Genomic DNA, 14,240 nt, shown 5'->3' with positions numbered 1-14,240 from the left:
CATGACGATATTTTTAACAAGATCTCAAAAGGTTAAAAGAAACAAATGGCAAATCATTTAATAAAAACAAGTGATCATGGTATCAAAATCATACTAAGGCAAATGATGGTTTTTTAAATACTGGTAAAACGATTAATAATAATAATAATAATAATAATAATAATAATAATAATAATAATAATAATAATAATAATAATAATAATAATAATAATAATAATAATAATAATATGTTGGTTAAAGATCCTCGTTTAGGCAATTACTGTGAAGAGAATGGCGAATTAAGCGAGTTGATTGGAAGAAAAATCGAAAAAACAATATACAAAATGATCTCTCTTAATTCTGCCATTCTTTTTTTTTTTAATTTTTAACGAAATAATAATAATAATAATAATATAATAATAATAATAATAATAATTTAAATAAATAATAACAATAATAATAATAACACAAAATACCTGGGAATAATGGAAGGAGGAGATATAAAACACCAAGTGATGAAGGACACGATCAGGAAAGAAATATGCAGAGACTCAAGGCGATACTCAAGTCAAAACTCAACGCCGGAAATATGATAAAAGCCATAAACACATGGGCAGTGCCAGTAATCAGATACAGCGCAGGAATAGTGGAATGGACGAAGGCAGAACTCCGCAGCATAGATCAGAAAACCAGGAAACAAAATAACAATACAAAAAGCACTACACCCAAGAGCAAATACGGACAGACTATACATAACACGAAAGGAAGGAGGGAGAGGACTACTAAGTATAGAGGACTGTGTCAACATCGAAAAACAGCACTGGGGCAATATCTGAAAACCAGTGAAGACGAGTGGCTAAAGAGTGCATGGGAAGAAGGACTAATAAAAGTAGACGAAGACCCAGAAATATACAGAGACAGGAGAAAGACAGACAGAACAGAGGACAGGCACAACAAACCAATGCACGGACACTACATGAGACAGACTAAAGAACCTAGCCAAGCAATGACAATTGGCAATGGCTACGAGGGGAGAGCTAAAGAAGGAAACTGAAGGGAATGATAACAGCGGCACAAGATCAGGCCCTAAGAACCAGATATGTTCAAAGTATGATAGACGGAAATAACATCTCTCCCATAGTAGGAAGTGCAATACGAAAAAAAATGAAACCATAAACCACATAGCAAGTGAATGCCGGCACTTGCACGAACCAGTACAAAAAGAGGCATGATTCAGTGGCAAAAGCCCTCCACTGGAGCCTGTGCAAGAAACATCAAGCTACCATTGCAGTAATAAGTGTACGAGCACCAACCTGAAGGAGTGATAGAAAACGATCAGGCAAAGATCCTCTGGACTATTTGTATCAAGGAAACGGATAGGGTGATACGTGCAAACAAAGAACCAGACGTGACGTTGATTGACAAAGTCAAGAAGAAAGTATCACGCATTGATGTCGCAATACCATGGACACCAGAGTTGAAGAGAAAGAGAGGGAAAAAATGGATAAGTATCAAGATCTGAAAATAGAAATAAGAAGGATATGGGATATGCCAGTGGAAATCGTACCCATAATCATAGGAGCACTAGGCACGATCCCAAGATCCCTGAAAGGAAACTGGAAAAAACTAGAGGCTGAAGTAGCTCCGGGCCTCATGCAGAAGAGTGTGATCCTAGAAACGGAACACATAGTAAGAAAAGTGATGGACTCCTAAGAGGCAGGATGCAACCCGGAAACCCCACACTATAAATACCACCCAGTCGAATTGGAGGACTGTGATAGAGCAAAAAATAATAATATAATAATAATAAAAAATAATATAAATATTAGTATTATTAAACAATAAGACCCACAGCTATCCATATTTATTCAGGAATGACTACAGTTTTCAGAGGAATGTTTCTCACCGGAAAAGTTCAGGCAGTTCATCTCTTTACCTCTGATAAATAGCAGTAGATATTTCAGTGACTCTTATCAGGATTTCTCTGTGTTATTTTATTAAAAAAATAAAGGTATACCATTCTTGCAGTTGATTCATTAATCTCCTAAAACGAGTAATAAACCTATTTCATTTTCCTAATTGAGTAATGATCTTTCATTCTCCTAATTTGAAACATATTTTTTATGTGAAAATGTCATAGTGTCCACAAAAGATGCAGAGAGAGAGAGAGTGAGAGAGAGAGAGAGAGAGAGAGAATGGGGGTGTGCGGTTAAGTTAACAGCAGAAGAAAAAACAGATCTGCCTTTCATATATTTCAATGAAAACCGTTCGACTACAAGCATTTCTAAAATAGTTTTATGACTGTTATGAAAAGAGAATGAAAGCATCTGAACAAAGGAATGTTGATGACGGAAAAGAATTTAAAAAAAGCAAACATTATTTCAGTAAACGTCTCTTCCAAGCTATAAAAGCAGGAAATAAATAAATAAAATACACATATAATCGTAGAGAGAGAGAGAGAGAGAGAGAGAGAGAGAGAGAGAGAGAGAGAGAGAAATCCACAATTTTATTTCCTGCGTTGTAGCCATAATCCGTCACCAGTAACTGACAGCATGATCGATGAGGCTACTATCAACTAATGACGAGGTCATTCCGAAACAGATGATTCTGTCACTGGCTGCGAGACGTCGCTGATTTCGCAGATTAAAAGGCGCACTGCGCAATACGATGTGTTTTGCGTCAGCTTGAGTTTGTGTGTGTGAATGGGCGTAGATCAGTATACACAGAGGTACAGCGTATAGCATCAGCTACAGTTAATATTCCTACAATGAATTTGTATGCATGTTTGCATATGTATATGCATACATGAATACACTGTTTGATTGTATTTAGATGACTACATATTTCGTGCATAAGGAAATGCATTTTGCAAAAACACACATACATATATGTATACATATATATAATATATATATATATATATATATATATATATATATATATATATATAATATATATATATATATATACTGAAAGCACAATCACCTGCAGGATACATAAAAGCGCAGCATGCTCTACTACATTAATTAGTTTTATGTAGCAAGAACAGTGCTCTCTCAGGTACGGGGACCTACTGGTCACCAATGACATCCGGTATACACATACCATCATAATGGCCTATTTGGAATTCAACGAAGCCATTTTTATTTATTTACTCATTTATTTATTTTTTATTTATTTATTTACTTATTTTTTTTACCGTACCACACTCACAATCAAACAGAACCCAACGAAGTGAGACAGATGTGAAATCGACGCTACCACAGACATTCTGCCAACAGCTGTGTTTTAGGCAAGGAAAGAATTGAAAACAGCTTAGGTGTTGCAACTAAAAGACCTTAATCTGCAGCATGTAACAGATGACCTGAAAACACGCTTTTTGCGCTTAGCAGAATAGTTGTCCATGAGGATTATAAACAAATAACTTCTCCCACCTAAGGATACACAAAATGTTGACAATGTTGACAACACAAAACGAACATGGCCCATTAATGAGTTGTTTATTCTATAATTCTGATGATGTTAAGAGGTGAGGTTACAAGGTTACAAAACAGAACAATTCGTTATGTTAAAAACAGCTACAGGTTTACTTTTGTGAAAAAAAAAAACTTCTCCCTGTATTTGTTTGTTTGTATGGTGTTTTTACGTTGAATGGAACCAGTAACTTATTTAGCAACGGGACCAACGGCTTTATGTGACTCCCGAGCCACGACGAGAGTGAACTTCTAGCACCAGAAATACACATCTCTCACACCTCAATGGAATGCTCGAGATCGAACTCGCGACCAGCGACGTGGCAGGTCACTTAGGCGCTTTCTCCCTGTATTCAACCGGTCAATAATTTGCTCCACAAGGCTGAAAAGAAATATTGTAAGTTCTACAGAGCGCATTTCAAGGATTGACAGCTGTCACGCTAAATCAAGAGTAGCCAACTAAGAAAGCAATCAACCATTAAACTATTACACACTACAGCCGTGACCTTAGAGCCAAAGACCCGTACACAGCTCACACAGAGAGGCAGCTCTCGCCTGAATGGCTCTAAAGGGACGTCAATAACGGATGGGTAACATTACTATAAGGAGAACCACTTATTTGGAATAGCTGAAGGTAAGACTGGGGAGAATAATACGGATTAAACATTACCGTTATCACACAAGTCAGTAGTGACAGTATTATATTATTAAGAACGCGTTGTCACTGTTAGCCTGTATGACAAGCTTGTGATGATATTCCAGTCTCAATACAATTATGACATTCGACGTAATAAAGATAGTGGAAATTCTGTCATAAAGTCGGATGTTCATGAGAAACGATGCATGGAATTGTTACAGAATGGAAAACAGAATAACGCTGGACTATACAAATACACTGAATATCCACTGAACCGTTTACAAATTCAATAACAATATATGGATTTGCTTTGAAGAGAGAGAGAGAGAGAGAGAGAGAGAGAGAGAGAGAGAGAGATTTTATCATCTGAAACAACACCAGTAACTCATTAAGCGTTCATTACTTTTCCTAACAGTACAGAAAAGTGAGGAAGTAAAACTTGAGAGAGAGAGAGAGAGAGAGAGAGAGAGAGAGAGAGAGAGAGAGAGAGAGAGAGAGAGAGAGAGAGAATGTTACACTTACAACAAACACCAATAAAGTCATTCATTACTACCCCCACCAACAAAGGAAAACTAAGAAAAGGAAAAATTCGAAGCCGCTGCATCCAGACTTGTGGAGTCATTCCACTAAATCCTTCGCGGATTGTAAAACTTCATTCTCTTCGAATGAAATCTTTGCTGTGGTGGAACTGCAGAGGCTCCCGGAGGAACAGTACCACAACTGCGCACTGGCTTCCAGCATCAGATGGGAGGGAAAGGAAGGAAGGAAGGAAGAGGAGACACCGAGAATAGCACGGGTGAATGGGAGAAGGAAATATACCAGAAAGAGAGCGGAAGGCTAAACACAGACATTTACAGAAACAGCTTTCAAAATGTGTTCAGCTGGAATACGACAGTCATACGAGTTCCTCGTTCACTCTCTCTTTCTTCTGCGATGCTAATAATAATCAAATTTTAAACTAATCTTCATAAATCAGCTTACCTAGAACACTAGAGCAACAGGTAAGCGATAACGGATGAGTAAAACGTCTTAGTTAAACAACGTAATCAACTCAACGCCTAAATATCATGGCATTATTCCAAGAAATGCGCCATACCATTCTTTACCTTCCTACTCCCAAACACATTCAAATAAACAGAATAAATAAATAAAACCCTTACGAAACTCTACGGCCTAAGCCAAACAAAACTTAAATAAACAACACTTGCCAAGAAAGTAATAGTCATTACTATTTAAAAGTGTTCGTGCTAGGGAAATGCAAATGGAACTTTTGCCAGCCTTCACAGCTCCACCTATCGATGCTAGAGCATTACAGTAACATTCTCTCTCTCTCTCTCTCTCTCTCTCTCTCTCTCTCTCTCTCTCTCTCTCTCTCTCTCACCAAGGATATTTCACATTGTAACGACAAATTAACATACAATTACAGTAAAAATCTCTATGTGTCTGGCCGCCTCTTTCTTTCCACTGCCACAGACATTGAACGTTTTAAAGTTAGTGACCTTGACCCCTGCGACGCCAAAAGACCCTTAAGTCAGTCAAAGCCTTAGTAAAATGATCCCCAGAGTTTCTTCTGTTTTATGAATAAATAAAATAAGGGTTATTCTTTATTTAGGTTGGGTGTTTGAGAATATTTTCCCTTTTATGGAAAAAATATGTTATACTGAATTGGTGAAATGAGTTATTGTTATAGTTAAAAACCACTGTTTTCTGCAAACAAAAAGTAAATATGTTATTACAACATATGTAATGTTTTGTCAGTAAATAATATGATATGTATTCCGATGAGTGGAGATTTAGTAATATTGAGACGATTTCACCGGCGTTATTTACATAAATATTCAGGTTTAAAATGCGGCTTCATTCATCCGAAGCGTTGAAATTCTGGGACCTTCCGCTAAGGTGGCATTTTCCCATCATCAGCAGCGCCCAATAAAATAAACATGCAATTCGTTTACATTGCAAGAATGCAATTAACCCAAATGATACAGCTGATGAGAGAGAGAGAGAGAGAGAGAGAGAGAGAGAGAGAGAGAGAGATGCTTTTAGTACATTTTCACCTACGTTATAACAATGTACATGGATTGCAGTAACGACAGGGCTGCTTGAGAAAGAAAGTCGTCCAAACGAGGTAAACATGAAGGAAAGCTCGTTTGTCGAACGCCAGAGTAATGTTAATAAGGCTATAGAATTGCCAGATAAATATATAAAAAAAACTACCCACATCATTCCCGCCCCCACCGCCCCCCCACACACACAAAAAAAACTCCTTGAGGAGCAATATTAATTGCAGTCTATTTAATTAGGGAAAACGTTGTCTAGTCATATTTAATGGATTTTTTTTATTTCACCCTTTCCTTAGAACTAGGTTTCTCCTACAGATGACAAGTAGAAAACCTCTCTCTCTCTCTCTCTCTCTCCTCTCATCTCTCTCTCCTCTCTCTCTCTCTCTCTCTCTCTCCGTCATCATATCTGAATAAGCGCATAAATTCACATATCATCGTTTTCTATCTTCAACGTAAAAAAAATGATCGATTAAAATCAAAGCAAACGGCCCTGCCAATGCGCTCAAATACCAATGCCATTACGACAGTTGAATATAATTAATAACGACGATAATCTCTCTCTCTCTCTCTCTCCTTAAGCCAAAAATCCACACTAATGAAGAAAATGGCAGCCGGAACTGCATTCGAATCCCGGGGGGGAAGAAATCCCTCGTGGTTCATTAACACTAAAACGAACGAGGAAACCTGACCTTAATCATCCCAAGTGTTTCATTTCCGAAGCTTTCCACTAAAGACGGAATTTTCTCCCCAAATTTACCAGCAGCGAACGATAACATAAACAAGCATTTCATTATGGTTGCAAGAATGCAATTAACCCTGAAGAGAGGGGGTGAAGGAGAGAGAGAGAGAGAGAGAGAGAGAGAGAGAGAGAGAGAGAGAGAGAGAGAGAGAGAGAGGAAGCAAGCATAAAAGCAGAAAATTGCTTATACATATCAAGCGAGAGCTGTAAAACAGGAAAGCGACAGAGATTAAATCTCTGGGTAAAGAGCGCACATAAATACGCACGGAGATGCATTTCACGTGTTTTTATGTGCTTGAGCCTGAGTTTTACGATGTGTATATATATATATATATATATATATATATATATACATATATATATACATATATATACACACATAGTTATTATATATATATATATATATATATAAAATTTATATCACATCATCGTGCAATAAATGTTTTAAACATTTTTTTTTTTTTATTCATAATGCACACTATTTTCAAACAAGAGAGATCCCTTTACTTGATTAGAAATCTACACAGAATAAAATTATTATCATTATTAAATATATTTTATAAATACTACCGGCGTACGTACACAATAAAAAATGACGGTTATGATAAAGAACTAAATGTTGCAAATATTATACCGTAAACATTCTGGAAAGGAGGGAAAGCTGAAAACCCTATCTTAACATCCACGGCCGCCTCCAACCCCCCACAATTATACAATGCCTCAAACCATGATAAGAGAACAAAGACAACTGATAAAAAATGGAATATTAACTTTCCGATGGACACGGACGTACGGGGGAAAACATCTGAATGGGAATCATTAAAGAAAAAAAATTAAACTTCAATATTTGGAAACAATAATCCTTTGTTTGTAGGTATTTAGCAGAGATAATGGAACACACACAAAAGTTATTTTCCATCAGATACGCGTGATTTTAATACACGTGTCCAGGTCCTACTGCTGTATGTATTATATAGGTATGTGTTTAAGGGTGGTAATGTCCCTTCATCTCGTATGAAAGCAGACCTTGTGTAATCTCTCTTGCGCTGCAGATGAAACTGCCCACTCGTCTTTCCTACTTTATATTCTATTGACTTTTTTAGATTCGTTTTCCCTGACAAAAATCTGGCAAATATATATCCATACCTGCCACGGCTATTATCATGATCATCATAAGAAATGTCTACATTCAATCTAACATAGACCAGTGAAGTTTTTAAAAAATTACATTCTAGTAATAATAAAACTCTTCGAAATGATTGCAGGTGTATGTGCCGTAATTACACTACACGAAGCGGTCAACACAAAGAGTCAACCGATCTGAACAGGTCTTTAGAGGATCCACTTCCAGAATATGAAAATCCTTACATTCCTTTGTGCTTTCACATCCGGCAAAATCATCAATTTGTTAGGGTTGATTCAGTCACGGTTGTTCACAGATATTGTGATGATGATCGTCAACTCCAGACTGAGTCACTATGAACACCCGGACTAAAACTCATTATAATGAGTTCTGTATAACTTTATCACTACAATTGTTGTTTGCATACCTAATAGCAAATACTTATGACCAAGATTAAATCGCAAGAATCCTTCTCAGACACACTTAACAGGAAGGGGAATAAATACGTAAAATATTATCTACTGCGTTCTGTTTTGTAAGCTTATGCGCACATTTTGGATAATAATGAGTCATAAATTAACATTTAAAGAGTCTATTCTTTCACAAAGTTAGACGGGAATATTTTCCGGAGAGAACTACACGAGCATTCTTTTACTGGTGTTTGATCCCTTGAAATAAAAATTCGTTTCACCATTCAATACGAAACAAAACACAGGCCTTACTGTTTGCCTATTTAGCTCCAAATATACAATCCCATTGTGATTTATCGGAACGGTTGTATTATTCACAAACTTCAAAGTCGCAATTCATCACAAAGCCAACAAATACCAGCCATGTATAAAAATCTAAAAGGTAAAATCGTTTTATGTTCAGGAGGAAAAGCTGACAGTAAAAAATGGTACCCGAAAAGAAATAACAAATAATACAATCTATAATCATCCATGACGTACCGCTTGTTTTCCCTGCATTACAATTGATATAAATGTAACAAAACAAGTGTAGTTTACTATAGTATTCAATTAAATGGAAAATCAAGACTCCACAGTTTCACGGCATTATTGTTACTCTTGTGATGTTTCAAAACAGGTTGAAACGCATCAAATAAAACAAATACTATGTGAAGACCTAACAGAAAACAGAATTGTTCCCACTTGGTATCTGATCGACGACCACAAAGCCACAGCATTTGAGGTTTCATGAAAATGCTATCAAAATCCCAGGCACCTTAACTTTCAGATTATTACTTACCACGGAATAATGACTCCTGAAAATATGACTGGTTCTGTATTATACTCTCAACGTCTTTATACGATAGAAATGTACTGGATGCTAAGAGAGTACGCAGCAGGCATAATTATTATCTCAATATGCATTGTGTTACCTGTCCTCGTAATTCGAAACCAGATCAATACACATAGGTTATCAATTTTATGGAACTAAGATGAATCAGTACGGTTTACTGGTCTTAGACGAGCACATGCTCTAGGGATAGATGAGAAGTGTGAATCTGATAATCAATATTAAAGCCAGACTGAAATATCTTTCTTAAGGCGGATTTAGTTGTAGTAATGGTGCTAGCCGCTAAGCCTTTTTCGAACAGTGTTCTAAAAAATGAAATTGCCAGATTCGTAGTCATTGTCTGAACCTCTAATTCTTACATATCGAGCACCGAATTTCATATTATTGGAGGTCAATACAAAAACGGCTACGAGATTGGGCTAAAGTATGAACTTCATATTGGAATAGGCTAATACGGTGTTCTGAGACCCAAAAACGGCTAAGATACCGGACGTGACGATAGACAACAACAGGAGCTTCGAATTCCGGTAGAGACCAAATTTCAGCGAGTAATATAATAGGCAGTGATCTGGAAAACATATTCAAAATTCAAAATTAAACTAATATAAACGTCATTAATATAAGATGCATCTAGACTGGGGCAAATAATTATCTAAAGAAACTTTCACATTTAATTCTCTCCACATGAAATTAATTTATACTTCTTGAAGTGTGTGTAGGCATCTGGTATGTATGTAGTATGTATGTACAAGCAATTAAATTTATGCATGAGAATATTGATAATAATATAGCTCTTGGCGTGTGCATAGGGATATGTAATGATGTATGTATATGGTATTCAATGTAAGCATGAAAATATTCATGAAAATAGCTCTTGAATGTGTGTGTGTGTGTGTGTGTGTGTTCATGTATAAGGAATCCAATCACTGATGACAATATTCATGCATAAAGTTCTTGAAGTGTGTATGTATTCATATATGTATCCATGTCCAAGGAATTCAACTTATGCATGAAAATATTCAGGCATACAGTTCTAGATGTGTGTATGCATTCATGCACGTATGAATGCGCAAGGAACTCAATTTATACATGAAAATATTCATGCATATGTTCTTGAAGTGCACCCATGTATTCATGTATGGATGTATGTATGTACGAGGAATTCAATTTACAAATGAACCATGAAAATAGTCATGCATATAGTTCTACCAGTGTGTGTATGTATGTATGTGTTCATGTATGTACGTATGCATATCCAATGAGTACTTAGGTACCAACTCCTTTAACGACCTGTGCGGGTGAATTGCTAACGCCCTGGACTCATTTCAGAAAAAAAAATATATATATATACATATATATATCACATATATATATATATATATATATATATATATATATATATATATATATACATGTAAAGAGGCAGAGAGAGATGCACATACACGCTGTCGTACACAGGCAAAACGTACAATGCTAAATTCCTCCATCTGTACACACGATCCCACCCATAAACGTACATGCACATATGCACGCGTACGAAAAAACAAAAAACATACAGACAAACGCCATGCTGTGGGCGAGGCGGTTGACTGATATATGTTTTCTTTTATTTTTACAACATTTCTATTGGTTCGGAATAAGTCATTTCGATCCCACACGAAAGTTCTGCGTAGAATAAACTTTGACGCTACTTTATTTGCGGTTGTTACCGAGAACATAATATAAACAAATATGGTAACTTGGCCTGGGAATAAAAACATTAAGTATACAGGTGTACACAATGGATGTATATGTATGTATGTATACATGTAAATACTGTATACACACACACACTCACATATATAAATACGCCAAAAATACCATAAAAATTGTTAACCTGAAAAAATTTACTACAAAAAACCTCAAGCAAAAACCAAACGCCAAAATTAAATAAAACACGACCTACTTAAAAAAAAAAATTGTAAATACATAAAAACATCTTCATCTTCACTGAATAAAATTTCTAATTTATAAAAAATAACCATAACTCAAAATGGGGCAAAATCAAACCCCAAAACCGATTAAAGTCATGGAAATATTTTTAATAAAAAAAATAAAAAACCAACACCCTAAAATTGAAAAAACCACGACCTAATTAAATTTTTTTTAATACAAAAATAATTAAAATAAAAAAGATAACTCAAAAAGGGCAAAAAACAAAACAGAAAATCGACAAAAAATTCATGGAAATGCCTAAAAAACGAAAAATATAGAAAAAAAGCCCCAACATTGAAAAAACCACGACCTACTTAATACAAAATAAAAAAAAAATATTAAAAAATCAGCTTTACGTTAGCTAAATAAATTTTTAACCTAACCTAAAACGAAAAAATAAACTATAACTCAAAACGGGACAAAACTCAAACACTCAAAATCGACGAAAACCCATGGAAATATTTATATAAAAAAAAGAAAAAAAAGTAAGATCAAACCCCAAAATCGATGAAAAATTCATGGAAATATTAAAAAACAAAGAAATGAAAAAACACACCCTAAGATTTAAAACACAACAACAACAACACCACGACCTACTTTCCTTTCATCTCCTCATCCCGAGGCCTACGACGACGAAGAAAAAAAAAAAAAAACGCACGTCGAAGGGAAACCTCAATAAACAATGTAATTGAAGCTTTACACTCTTCAACGCCTCAAAAAAAAAGAAAGAAAGAAAAAAAAAAAATAAAAAAAAAAAATAAAAAAAAAAAACTGAGTCACGGCCTAAGTTTGCTTTTCAAAGTCTTCTTGGGTTTAGCGGTTCATGATCTACTTCCGAGGCAGCAAGCGCTTGCCTGCTCTACTGCTTGTGAAAGGACAGAAGCACTGTGGGATGCGCTGTATTATATATAATTTTTATATTTAAGAATTGTTGGGTGATTTTGTTAGTAATATATAATATTTTTTCTTGGGTTCGTAAGATTAAAAAACGATCCTACTTGTACTTTGTGAGTGTGCCTCTGAATGAAACCATCAACATTATTTTAGACAAAATTTTTTATGACGATCACACAATGTTTCATGTTTTAATAGATAACTTATTAAGACGTTTCTTGAGCTTGCTGTGCAAGACTCATGTTTGTTTTTAATGGTCAACTCTTTTCGCAGGTCAATGGAGTTGCCATAGGCTCCTCATTGGGGCCTGTGTTCCGCAAATATTTTTATGTCTTTTTTAGAAGAAACCTTTAACTAATTGTCCACATATATGTAAACTTGTCTATTATAGACGATATGTTGATGACACTTTTATATTATTCAAGGAGCCTTGGCAAAGTGAGATATTTTTGAACATATCAATAATCAACATCGAAAATATAGTTCACCATGGAAAAGAAAACGACAATTGTCTACCCTTTCTGGTATATTAATGTAAGCAGAGATAATGGTGATTTTACAACATCTGTGTATCGGAAAAAGACATACACTGGACTTGCTAATAACTTCTATAGATCATGCTTTAAGAATTTTAAACTAAACTCCATATATACTCTAGTTTATAGGGCTCTTCGATATTCTTCGAGTTGGTCTCTTTTTCATAATGAGATTTTGTTTTTTAATCAATTTTTTTTTCACAAATTCTTATCCAAAAAAACTTGGTTTTTAAAGTAATTAACAGGCTGTTGTCACAACTCTTCTCTAATCCGATACCCTTTTATAATGTCCCAAAGAAAAATAACGTTTGCCACAATCCCGTTCATTTCGGACAACAACTTTGAAACCAAAATTAAACAAATAATTGAACATGAATTTGGAGACCTTAATATTCAATTATTTCCAATCAATCCACTCAAGATTGGCGTATTCTTTAACTACAAGGACAAGCTGCAGGCCTTCATGAGGTCCACATTATTTATAAATTCAAGTGCCCGGGATGCCCCGGTATTTATGTTAGCAGGTTACTGCAGTTGAGATATTGTTGCCATATGGGAAACAGTTATATAACGGGCCAAAACTGAGTAAACCCGAACTTTCTAATATAAAGAACCATGCCTCTATAGTTTAAAATTGAAGTCAACAAAAAGCATTTCTCCATTATTGGTGGTACGAGCCCATAGTGATTACTTAACTACCCTTGAGTCATTATACCATCAAACGGCTTGTTCCTTCTTTGAACTCTAACGTTTTCCGCCTCTCCTCTTTATCTCGCATAACTGAAGTCGTAGGTTGGTGTCAAATCTTGGTCATTGCGTTCTTCTCCTTCTCCTCTGATGGTTTGGTAGCACTGGTCTTTTTTACTGTAACCTTTGTAAATAATGTTAATTGTAAAAATTTTTAATAATAACCTTTTTTTTTCTCTTGACATTTTTTTTATGTTTTTTGTAAATTTTAATTATTTTATGTGATATTTACAGATTGAAAATGCACATAGAACATGTGCGAAACGTTTCGTTTGAATAAACTGTGGCCTTGTTGATGTGTTTTATGGACCCTGCTGTATGCCCCTCTATATATATATATATATATATATATATATATATATATATATATATATATATATATATATATTATATATATATATATGATATATATCTATATCTATATTTATGCATATATATATATATATATAATATTATATATAGAGAGAGAGAGAGAGAGAGAGAGAGAGAGAGAGAGAGAGAGAGAGAGAAAATATTTACCGAAGACTTACACATTACTTAAGGACTAGGATTCCCTCTTCAGCAATAGCTAGAAGACCTCTCCCTCTCCCGGCCACAATAAGAAATATTACACGTACCAAAGCATTACGTCCACCAGGTAATAACTGTGAAACGTAGAGAAAAGAGAGAGAGAGAGAGAGAGAGAGAGAGAGAGAGAGAGTAATCCTATGACAAAGCATCAGTCGACAGTACATGCAGTGACCTCGTGTCCTCTCACTGCCCTGTCTCGACGAGAA

The sequence above is a fragment of the Macrobrachium nipponense genome, chromosome 36 (assembly GCF_015104395.2).
Source record: "Macrobrachium nipponense isolate FS-2020 chromosome 36, ASM1510439v2, whole genome shotgun sequence".
In the NCBI taxonomy this organism is placed as follows: domain Eukaryota; kingdom Metazoa; phylum Arthropoda; class Malacostraca; order Decapoda; family Palaemonidae; genus Macrobrachium; species Macrobrachium nipponense.
Note: the sequence above shows the minus strand (reverse complement) of the source record.